Below are 12,147 nucleotides of genomic sequence, written 5' to 3' on the forward strand. Positions count from 1 at the left end.
AGCGTGCGCCGATTCACAGGAGAAGGATGGAGAGAAATCACGACACACTCGCTTTCAAATCTAAAATTCAACTGCCTTTATTATGTCCTGTTTATTATATCACAAGGCTTAAGGGCACGAGAAATTTTGAAAATGTGCTTTTATTATGGAACACTACTATCCAACAAAATTTTAACGATATCGGCGAAAGACACTTTGAGAATATTCCTTGTTAGGGGCTCCTTGCGACGAGAGGCCGGCCGCCCATTACATTCCTTATTTTTCACCGTGGTTTAATCGTAATCAGTATTTATTCTCGTAAACAGCCACTTTCCTTATAATTTGATCCTACAATGGGTAGAATGATAGGTGCATTTTTAGAGTTCTTTACAAAGTGAAATAAGTAACTTGATAAAATCCTGCGGTAACCCTGATTTAATAGTGTACTTACGTTGAGGATATCCCGTTGACAATATAGATAATGTATTTGACTCCATTCTGTGAATCATCAACCACTCATTACTCTTATTTTTGTCCCTTCGAACACAAGCAAAAAACTTCTCCGGCGAGTAAATAGAGGTACTAGACGTCGGGGCACTTTATATGGTTTTATGGGATACACTATTTACATGGTTTTCACACGTTTTTCTATTGAAGGTCCATGCTACAATATACTTACTGCATTAAGCAAATGATGTAGGTGTGTAACGTAGATCACAATCTGCAATCAACTTATTTTAATTTAATCTTTCCAAAGCCCCCCAAACAATCGCCTTTATTTATTTCAACAACGCCTTGGCAACCCATTATATTCACAATCCGAAGTTTGGCGTTAAAGCAGCAATTATATTCGCCAAATTTGCGTTTGAGTCCCTAAATAGACATTTTTTCTATCCACTTCCTCAGTCTGTCATCAGTGGATTCCAGGCCGTGATGTAACGCGCGCACGCTCCGTCACGTGTTTTCAAACAGTCGAAGAAGATTATTTTTAAAGACTCATATCTCAGCTATAAAACATTATTCATCCGCGAAATTTTCGGCAAGTACATTTGAGGTAAGGATCTTATTATTCTAGTACTTTTAAAAAAGTTTGCATGTTCCCCATTGGTTTATATTTGAAGTTGAAATAATTTGTTGCGCATTAAAAAATGCACGAAAAAATGTCCGAAAAAATGTACCGTGTAACCACCCATTCGTGGATCTTGTCCATGAGAATGTACAAGAATCTGTTCAGAAAACCATTCAGAAAAATGTACAGATTCTTGTACATTCTAATGTACCGTGTAACCAGGCCTTAAGGGGAGAAACCCTCTCGCTTTGGTTGTTATTCCCGGTGTTGCTGGCAAACGAAAGACGACTGTGCTCTCGGAAATAATGGCGTAAAAGCAAAATTTAAGATGGTTGACCCGAGGTACGAAGTGATTTTTTTAAATAGTGAAGTAATTTATGGGTACAGAGATCATTTTACATTATACATACATGATATATGATGCATCGATGTCAATGAACACACGATCAGCCTATAAAAACAGCATAATAGTTATAAATTCCTGTTACTTTGAAGGTATTCATTGAACAAATAATGCAGTAACCATATAACATAACTCCATGGCGCCGACTCCGAGCCCCCTCAAAAATTCGTTATGGGTGTGAAGAAAAAATGTGTCAGGCTTGTGGATTTTACCGGGAGTGTCATGGTATCGAGATTCGAGTTATCAGGGTTCTAATGTTGATCATATGACTCTTCTGAAATGCTTAAAAAACTTAAAACTCACTTCTTATAAGATTTCCCGGGGCAAGATCCCCGGTTTGGGCCCCCCTCCAATATTTTTTTGTAAGTCAGAATCCCTGAAGGTAGGTTGTAACATAACATAAACAAGCCACCATATTGTTTTTATATAATTTAAAACTGACAATGGTAGTGAGGGACGGGGGGATTGTTGTGAAGGAAAACGGGGAGTTGTGTATGGAGAGTCGAAGGAGGCAGACGTGTTTAAAGGAAGGATCGGGAGAGGGACTAAGAAAGGTGGCGGTGTAGCAGAGAAAGGAAGAGAAAGCAGAGAAGGGGAGGCGCCTACGAGAGGAGAAGAGAGCGGGAGGAGGGGAATACGGCGGAACTCAGGATCCACGCGGGTGCAGTTCATGGCGGTGGTTCAGTGAGTGGTGGTGGTAGATATAAATGGAATTGTAATATCATGGTGGCTTTTGATGTTGGTTTTATGCTCTAAGTTTCAAAATATAGAGTTTGTTTCGAATTGTATTGGAATTATTTGTTTATAAAGCAGCGAAGATTATAAAAAGTTACAAGGTGAACTATGGGGAGCGCTAATTTAGGTCACGCATAGGTCACTCCATGACGACGAATGTAAAAATTACAGGGCACGACAAAGGAAAGACGACTACGGCGTCACACTATTGCGGGACCTTGAGGATGAAATGTTCACTCCGAAATTTTCGTGAGGTGAAATCGATCAATGAAATCTCGAATATTCTAATGGGATTATATCCGAGAAATTATTTTTCAGCTACAAAATTATAACAGAATAAAATAAAATAACTTTGTTTTATTCCACACTTTATTTTAAGTAGCACGACCCGGGTTTCAGCATCTAGTGCTATCATCTACTATGGTCGTGCTATTTAAAATAAAGTGTGGAATAAAACAAATTTATTTTATTTTATTCTATAATGAAGCATATTCCACAAAATAACGCCTGATACCGTGTCTTATAACATAATTATACTTTATTTTGACTTGAACGGAGCCGAATTAGTTGCTTTATCAATCGGAGAATCTAGATAATTTTAAGCATAAGAATTTGGAATAGGGAATACACATTCCATTATTTTGGTTATTCAGCTTGCAATTAGGAATTGAAGATATAAAACCCCTGTATTTTTCCTTTGATACAACTTCTATCTGTTGAATATCTGTTTTTTGTTGTTTTTGCTGTCATATCACTCGCCTTAATATTTATAAAGACAACAGTCTTCGAGGCAGCCTTGGGCCAGCCCCAGCTGTGTATCGTAATTATTCCAATGATTCAGTTGCTTATCAAGCATGAAGAAATATTTGACTAAAACGAAAAAATGTATCCAAAAAAACGAAATTGGAGTCCTTAAGAAAAGTCAAAGAATAGTCTATAAATTTTTTCAGCAAAAAATACAATGTTTTGCCAGGTTGTTTATGAGTTCGGCCAGAAATACGTTTATTTTTAGCTCAATGTCTAGCTGGTTCTGGGTGGCTGTAACTGGTGTTGGTACGCATATTTCATTGGTAATAATTTAAATTATATTTATTCTAGCGATATACAATGCTAAAGTCCTTTTAATTTATCGTACCTCTAAGAACAGTTAAATTATTCTATGACCCGAATGCCTCGAAAACAACTAGTAGTACTAGAAAACAACTATCATTTTCACGCATTACCAAACTGAGCCACCTCACCAGTTTTTAATCTTAATCTCAATGTATTTTAAACATTGATTTACATTATTACTTTCCATTTTACACAATCCCTTCTCGTAACCATACACTTACTTGCCCACTATTTAGATGGAGTCACGAAGTCATTACAGACGGCGAAAATGGAAAAAAGGAAAATAAGAAAAAAATGAAGAGCGTGGGCTGTTGGAACTGTATCAGGATAATTGTAAATGGATGGAGCAGGTGGAGTACGAGAGCGGATCGAGTCATGATACAAAGCTGGGGCAATGGAGACGAAGCGAGGCAAATCGAAACGGGCTTATTTATTTCGCTGACTCGTACGAAGATGTTAAAAAGAGGTTGGATTGGAGATTATAACAGAAGGATTATAACAATGATTGTATTACAATGATTTAGATTACAATAAAAACAAAGTCTGTGGTAAATTAACAAATAAGATGAAAAGAGAATATTAAGACCTACCTTTTCTTCGATTTCTATTTAAGGACAAGGTATGCACCAATATTCTTCCGTGTTCCTTTCATTAATTTACTTCTTAATTTATTTCTTTTTACTCTAAATTATTTTTAAACGTTGTCATAACCCTTAATTTTTCATGTATTAAAATTATACATACATTTTCATTTCAAGCCCTCTTAAATATTTAAAAAAATTGCTAAAAATTGTAAAAAAACGTGGAAAAAATTGCATTTCAATTTTCCCAAGACTTACACTCCAAGATACCGATGCTATATCGATGGCTAAGTTCTAACAACACGAATCTCAAAGATAGAAACTTCTCAGGAAAGCAAAAAAAATGATTAATTGTTTTACTTGTACACTGAAATCAAAAACCAAAAGTTCATAAAACTGAAAAAGAAGCATTCATTTGCAAACAAAGAATTGTTTTTTGCTTCTTATTTATTTTTTAGTGCTATTACACTTTGTTTAAGATACCTGTCTCAAACTGGCCGAATTTGAGACACTAATCAGGAGTGCCGACTTACAAAAAATATTGGGGGGGCCCAAACCGGGGACCTTGCCCCGGTAAATTTTATAAGTAGTGAATTTTAAGTTTTTTAAGCATTTTATAAGAGTCGTATGATCAACATTAGAACCCTGATCACTCGAATCTCGATATCTGGACACTCCGGTGAAAATCGACAAGCCTGACACATTTTTTCCTCACATCTGTAACGAATTTTTGGGGGGGGCTCGGGCCCCCTCAGGCCCCATGGAGTCGGCGCCACTGATACTAATATATTAATGTTCATGGTTCCGTGGTTGCTATGATTTCGTCCCAAAGAGTCAAAAATGGGATCTCACCTCCGCTTGAAGAGCGGACTCGTCACGTCCTTCAGCAGTTTCGCTCGAGCACCCATAACACGAGATCACAGTGGCTGGTGGTCTCAAAGAAACGATGTCCTATTCAGTCAGCAACCAATACCCCCCGCACGGCCCAGCCGCCTTCCTCTATTTCGCCGCACAATCTCCAATCCAACCTCTTTTTAAAATCTTCGCACGAGTCAGCGAAATAAATAAGCGCGTTTTGATTTGCCTCGCTTCGTCTCCATTGCCCCAGCTTTGTATCATGACTCGATTCACTCACATAATCCACCTGCTCCCTCCATTTACAATTATCCTGATGCAGTGCAATGTCAACAACCTACGCTATCTTATATCTTTTTTTCCTTAGTTAGTGATTTAATGTTAAATATAGAAGTCAAGATACGAAGAAAAAACTCATTTCCTATGGTATCAAAACCCAGCAGGCGTTTTCCTGCCTGTGTAAGTATATTCTTTGACTCAGTAAGTACTTAAAAGCATGATGAAGATTAGTATGATTTTGCTTCCAAAACGTTTCATATAGAGTAAGCAGCTGAGTAGCATTGGTGAGCCACACTGAACGAGATACAGCTGCCTAGTGGAGCCGCCGAATAAAATGCGCGCGAAACGACAAGAGATGTAACACTCAACCGCCATGATCTTGGGTCTCCTTCAATGGAGTCTCCTTGCTTCTACTACCTCGCCCTCTTTCTTCTACTTCTTCATAACTTATTCACCCATTCAAATTATTCCTTCCCCTCACTTCTCCCTTTGAGTGTGGTATAAATAAGGCTGACATAAGTTTCATAAATGTATGTACCTACCTGATGATAACCGTCCGGTTGAAACGCTGAGTACCGAAGTAAAACTTGTATAAAAAGTGCTACTCATCTTGTTTTCTTCAATCAATATGTATTCTTTACACTACATCTCGTATGCCTCAGTCAATTTCACTATTTCTCGAAGCGTAATGGCGCGATCATCTTCTAATCTCACTTTTCATGGATTTTGAGGTCGCTCTACAAGAAGAAACCCGATTGCACCTCTTGAGAGCGAAAGCGAATGCTTAAGCAATCACTGGACTCCAGAGGAAGGGCGAACCTTAAGCTTTTGAGGCGTAATTGCCCACCATGAATAACGAATCGCAATTCAGCGAAATCTTCCGACCGAGGACCCTACATACTGGAGTGGAGGGGGTCATCTTAGGCTTCGGGCTTTAATGCAGTTTGCTAGCGATCCAATGAATGAAAATGTTTCGCGTTCTTTTGTCGAAAGAACTTATTTTTATCTTCGTCCCGGTCCGAGATCATGCTCACGAGTGCGGAAATTCGCTTTCATTTGGCCACTTCATGCACAAGCACCACTGGCCCTTTCTGACTCTCAGAAATGTCTCCCAATTAGGGGTACTTATGCATGAATCATCACCGTATATGGATGATAATCCCATACTCACTGTAAATGTGGTTATAGTAGGCGTAACGGGGGATCGGGTAGGTGTGGTGGCTAGAGTGCTGGCTTCACACCCCATAGGCTCGGGTTCAACTCCCGGCAGTGGCAGAGAATTTTCAGAGACTGAGTTCCCTGCTTGAGTGCCTTGTGGAGGGCACTTCATGTGCAGCACTCCGTCCGTCGGATGGGACGTTAAGTCGCGGTCCCTTGACGCCTTTCGATAAGAGCAAGCTAATCCCGACGCCGGATTTCTCTCCAATCTTCCATTCATACATTTCCATCATGGCACAAATGACCTCAACTGTAGGTTGCCTTCTCCAAGTACTATATCAATGGCTAAGTTCTAATAACACGTATCTCAAAAATAGCAAATTTTCAGGAGAGCAAAAAAAAGATTATTTTTTTCTGATTGTACGCTAAAATTATAAACCAAAAATTCATAAAACTGAAAAAGAAGCATAAAATTGCCAACAAAGAGTTTTTTTTTGCTTGAATTTTATTTTTTAATGTTATTACACTTTGAAATACCTTTGTCAAACCGGCCGAATTTGAGATTCGTGTAGTTAGAACTTAGTCATCGATATACCAGTGAGGGCATTGAGCTAAATAGGGGTTCAATGGAGCTCAATGGTTACTTATTTTTAAGCATTTTTGTACCTAATGGTAAGTTGCATGGAGAGGGGAACTATCAACATGGGTACTGAAGTTAGGCTCTGCCGCCTTGTTCCTAGTTTGAAACTGACGTCCTTTCAATTGCTGCGAAAAGTCAACCTCGGAATCAAGTGAGATTTTGTGAATGCATTCTGTTCAGAATTTGAACGAGAAAACAATTTAAGTTAGTGGAAAATGAAGAAATAATTCTTCCTGCCCGAAAATTGAGAAAAAATGGAGTGAAATTCGTAAAAAAAAAGTTAGAGCCCTATAAAAGAAAGATAGGAGATATTAGATGGAGTGAAAAAAACAGTGTCTGTTGCAGAATTACCTCTCATGCATGACTTTTAAATAATAGCTGAAAATTCTATTGACGTGGGAACGTTCCAGTGTAAAACAATGATAGGTCGCAAATATTAGTAAAAAGGATAAATTATTTCGATGATAAAAACGTCAAATGCATTTTTACGTGATTTAAAAACTTATGGTGAACAATGTTCATACGAGTCAAACGTCATGAAAAAACACCAAATATTAACGATCGACTTGTAGTAATGCATCCTCGTCAATCTTTCTTTCAAAATTCAATCCATTGTTATTAAAGTATTCTACCGATTAAGGTAGGTTTCCATGGAGTACTAAAGAAGCATTCTAGATGTCTCCCCTCCCCTCGTGGACTTCCCTCTTCCATTCAAAATAAGGCCTACTCCCTAACATTTTGTATAAAAATCTTATTTTCTTCCTACCTCTCCCTCGTTTACCCAACATGCTACCCTCCAACACAGTTTTCAATATTCCCTCATCGCTAAGTACTCCTTCCATCCATACCTTCTGTCTCCTCCGTATCTCATCTCGAAGCTGCCTCTCCTCACCCACCAAGCACTTTGTCGTTCCTCCTCCTCTCCGTCCACTTCGCTTTCTCCATTCTTCTCCACACCCACATCTCGAACACCTCCCGTCTTCTCTCGTCCTGCTACCAAATTGTCCATATTTCCGCACTGTAAAGGGCTACGCTCCAGATCAAACTCATCACTTGCCTTTTCTTTAAATTCTTACATAGCGATCCTCTCACAAGTTCCTCCCTAACGCTTCCTGTTTTTATTTTATTTCCATGCCACCGAAAACAGCTCTTAATACGGCCTTTTACATCGGGTTTATTAACATGTTAACAATATAACGTAAACAAATAACCATGCTCTGGATAGGGGTAACTTACCCAGGCGGGACTCGAACCCGCGACCTCATGTTTGGCCGGCGAGGATTTTGCCCCCCGCCACTGAGGCCGGCAACACAATTTTCTTCCAGGCGTCCTTGCTGCTGTATTCAATATACTCTTGAAAATTTTGAACTGGTCACCTTTGTGGAAAACCCACGCAGACATTACCGCCGACGTCACGGAGGGGATTGTAAAAAAAAGAGAGGACTATAATGCGTGTGCTGAGTTGGAATCACACATCCGGTCTCAGATTTAAGAGCGGAGAGAAGAAGGTATAAGAGGAGAGAGAGCCTTATTTTTTTCTTTGCTTTGATTGTCGGGGCGGACCCTAAATAAACCAATTTGCGGGGAAGAGCAACCCACTCCACAGAGCCTGAAACAGTGACCGAGTGGGACACTGCTCCGGCTACTTTTTTTGTCTTTCTGCGATCACCCGACGTGGATTCAGACTTCATTTCCCAAGACGAATGGCGTCGGGAGGAATGATCATGAAAAAATCTTGCCACATCTCCCTCTCTCTATCTCTCTCTCCATTTTATTCCCGGGTTTGACGGCGACTGTGCTGCGGTGGTATGGGAATATGAGTTTTTTTGTGAAATAGTGGTGACTGGGGAACCCGAGTGAAAATTTTGCACTTTCAAGCTATCAGGGAATAAATATGTTAAGAAAACGGTTTTAAAAGAGATGTAGTTGTATCATAACATACTTTCTCTATACTTGTTTTCTTGCAAAAATATACAAGAAATATCAATGCAATATACACGAGAGAGTTTGGTATCTGTAGGAGCAATGATGACGTCTGTGACTGAGAAATATCACACAATGTAGAAAACTTCTTTTAAGACAATATTAGAAGTAACAATTTTGTCATCCGTAACATTTTGCTTATAAGTGTCTTTAAAACAAACATAAATATCACGAAAAGTGCGCACTGTAAAATGCTACAGTGTATTCCGTACTACTTTCATTTTTGTTGTCAATTCCCATTGATAACAATTCTTGAATACTTTCGACACGATACTTTTATTTATTCGTGATACACGTAATCTTTTAAGTACTTTACACATGATGTCTCATTTAAAAAACGTTAAAATTGTTCATACCCCTTAGATTTTATTTTTTATATTTTTCCGGCTTATGCCACGTTTAATTGGTTAATTAATGGATTTAACCGGTCGAATTAGCTGTCTATGGAAATTACAGTCATGCGTCTCATATTTAGAAGTTTAGAATTTAAAAAATGTGTTGAGTAGATATGCCTCGAGCGAGTAATCGACATGGAAAATTTGAAACTTTTAAGTTAAACTAATGGGTGAATAGTGAAATTTGAGATTGTATTTTTCGTCAGAAGCCGGTGATTCAACGTTTATAATGAGGCCTCATTTATCACTGCAAGTGCAGTATTAACGGAGCATACACGGAATGACGGAAAAAAACCTTTCTGTTCTAATATATATGATGGTTCATTTTCTTTCGCCTCCGAATTTCCACGATTTTTCCCTAATCATTCGGTATGTATTGAGAGTAGGTTGCTGACAACATTGGTCACTTGCGGCAAAGGAAAGGGTCATCATCATCGTATCTACTATCCTAATCTGCCATCCTAAGATTGGTTTGACGCAGCTCTCCATTCCTCTCACCTATCTGATAGGCTTTTCATAGTGGCGTATTTGGCATATATGGCGGAGTGATCATTGATTTTGCGATAAAAAAGCGTCGTCTGCAAAAAAAAAATGAATTCCATAGTCATTTCGGTGGCAGAGGTCAATTATGTATGTAATGAACAAAAGGGGGCAGATTACGCTTCCTTGTGGGACACCTGATGTCATTTTAACTACATCAGAGATAATTCCGTCAAGAACTACTTTCTGCTTACGAGCACTCAGAAAGTCGCGTATCCAATTTAACACTGTTTCGTTTAACCCGCATGACTGTAATTTTATAAAAGTTTTTTGTGTCTCACAACTAACCCTTATACAACTTACAGTCATGTGTGTCAAAAGCTTTCTTAAAATTTAGGAATAATGCGTCAACTCGTCTTTTCGATTTACCAGATTTGAGGACGTGACGAGAAAAAGCGCGAGCTGTGTATTGAAATCATTAATTGCAACCGTTTTACGGTATATCATAAAAGTACTAGTTCACCAAATCAAAATATGAAGATCCATATGATAATTATACTTTAATTTAATTTTAATTTAAATAAAAGTAAATTTAATTATGGTAAATAGAATTAAAATTAAATTAAAATCTCCGTGGCACAGTAATTTTCCATTTGTCTTGACTACTAGGGCGGATATCTTCAACGACGCCAATATAGACACTTTATGTCTCTGATGTAGTTAAATTGACATCAGAAGTCCCACAAGGAAGCGTAAGCGGCCCCCTTTTATTTATTGCATACATAAATGACCTCTGCTCCCGAATTAGCTGTCTATGGAAAAAATGACTCTTTAATCTCACAATAAGTGCTTCCTTCGATTAATTTAGCGCTAATTTGTTCCACAAAATCTATGCTCTAATAATTTTGGTGTTAATATGGAAAAAGTGAATTTGTTTGGTAAAAACTGGGTAAATCGTGGAATTCAAAGTATCGAACGTAGCGGAAGAACTGTATCTTGGGTGGCCCAATGGCAACGGGGAAGATTTGTTTTGGAGCAATCATAGAAAAGGGAGGTCGTTGCCTACTTTTAATAGCTTCGTAGTCATAAGGACCGAGGACCCATAACCACATCCGAGGGTCGCTGAGAGGAAAACTGTTCCTGTTGGAGGACGAATGCCTTATAACGGTAGGACGATCACACGAGCCAGTGAGGTTGGAGGCAAAGGGTCCCTCTCTACCGCTCTAAATGTCATCAGCGGTCATTAAAGTGGCGACCCTTGCATTATGGGGACGGTCGCGGTCCACGGACCCTCTTGATTTACTCCGTGGAACCGTTATAAAGGAGGGAGAAGCGAACCAGATTTTGCCTGGAATTCGGTTCAGCTTGGGTGGGCGATTTTAACATCCCTTTCCGATCGCACGAAATTTTGATGAGCGATACCACTCCCTCATCTTGTCTCATCTCCCGAGAATTTCTGGTCACAACAATCAGAATTCCCCATTCGCAAGACGGGACTGTGCCCTTTCGTAGGCCGTCCTTCATGAAGCCTGAATCACACTATCATTTTTTTCGTCACGAAAGTGATCACTATCGCGATCACTAGGCGAAATGATCGTCGCCGGCAATTGTTTTTCGCGTTCGCGATGAGGATCCCCATCGCTATTTTTCATCACTCGTCCGGTCGCTTTTTCCGTCGCTAAAACCGTCACTGAAACCCCATATCAGCCAATCGGAACGCATGCCCGTATGGATCGATTGCAGCGCAACGTTTGACAATTATGGGAACGACATAGATAAACAAACACGCTATATATTTTCTTGATGCGGGTCCTATGACAACGAGCTGTGATAATGAAACTGATGCGAAAAGCGACGGCGGGAGTGACCGTGTGGTTCAGAAAAATTATCACTAGAGCGATCGCTTTTCGCGACGGGAAAAGTGATCGCGATAGTGATTACTTTCGCGACGAAAAAAAATGATCGTGTGATTCAGGCTTTAGCAATACTCATTATACTACTCCCGAAATTTGGTAAACCACTAATTTATCTGCTAGCCATTTAGGAACCTCATTGAATATATGTATAATCAGTTTTAATAAAACCATCCTAAATTTAGCATATAACTTGATTATTTTTTATTACGATAAAAGTATAGGTAACTCAAAATATCTTTTGCGCCCCTTCCCCTTGAGTTTCTTTCAGTATCAATTATTGGTGGAAAACCAAAACCTTGTTTTATAACACAATGTTGTGTGTAACATGTTACAAAGATTTGTAACTTTTTCGTAAAGCATGCTATATGTAAATTGTTTACATAGCATGTTACTCTGTGTAAACGCACCTTTACATACAGTCAAGTCTCTATAAGTGACTACTAGATAAGTGAGTGAGACTAAGCTATGCTAATGTGAGTGAGACTAAGCTATGACGCGGAAGAAAACCCGAGAAATTTCCCATATTAGCTATTGTTTTTCCTAAGATACCTTTAAATTTCA

Source organism: Ischnura elegans, chromosome 6, assembly GCF_921293095.1.
Source record: "Ischnura elegans chromosome 6, ioIscEleg1.1, whole genome shotgun sequence".
Classification (NCBI taxonomy): Eukaryota; Metazoa; Arthropoda; class Insecta; order Odonata; family Coenagrionidae; genus Ischnura; species Ischnura elegans.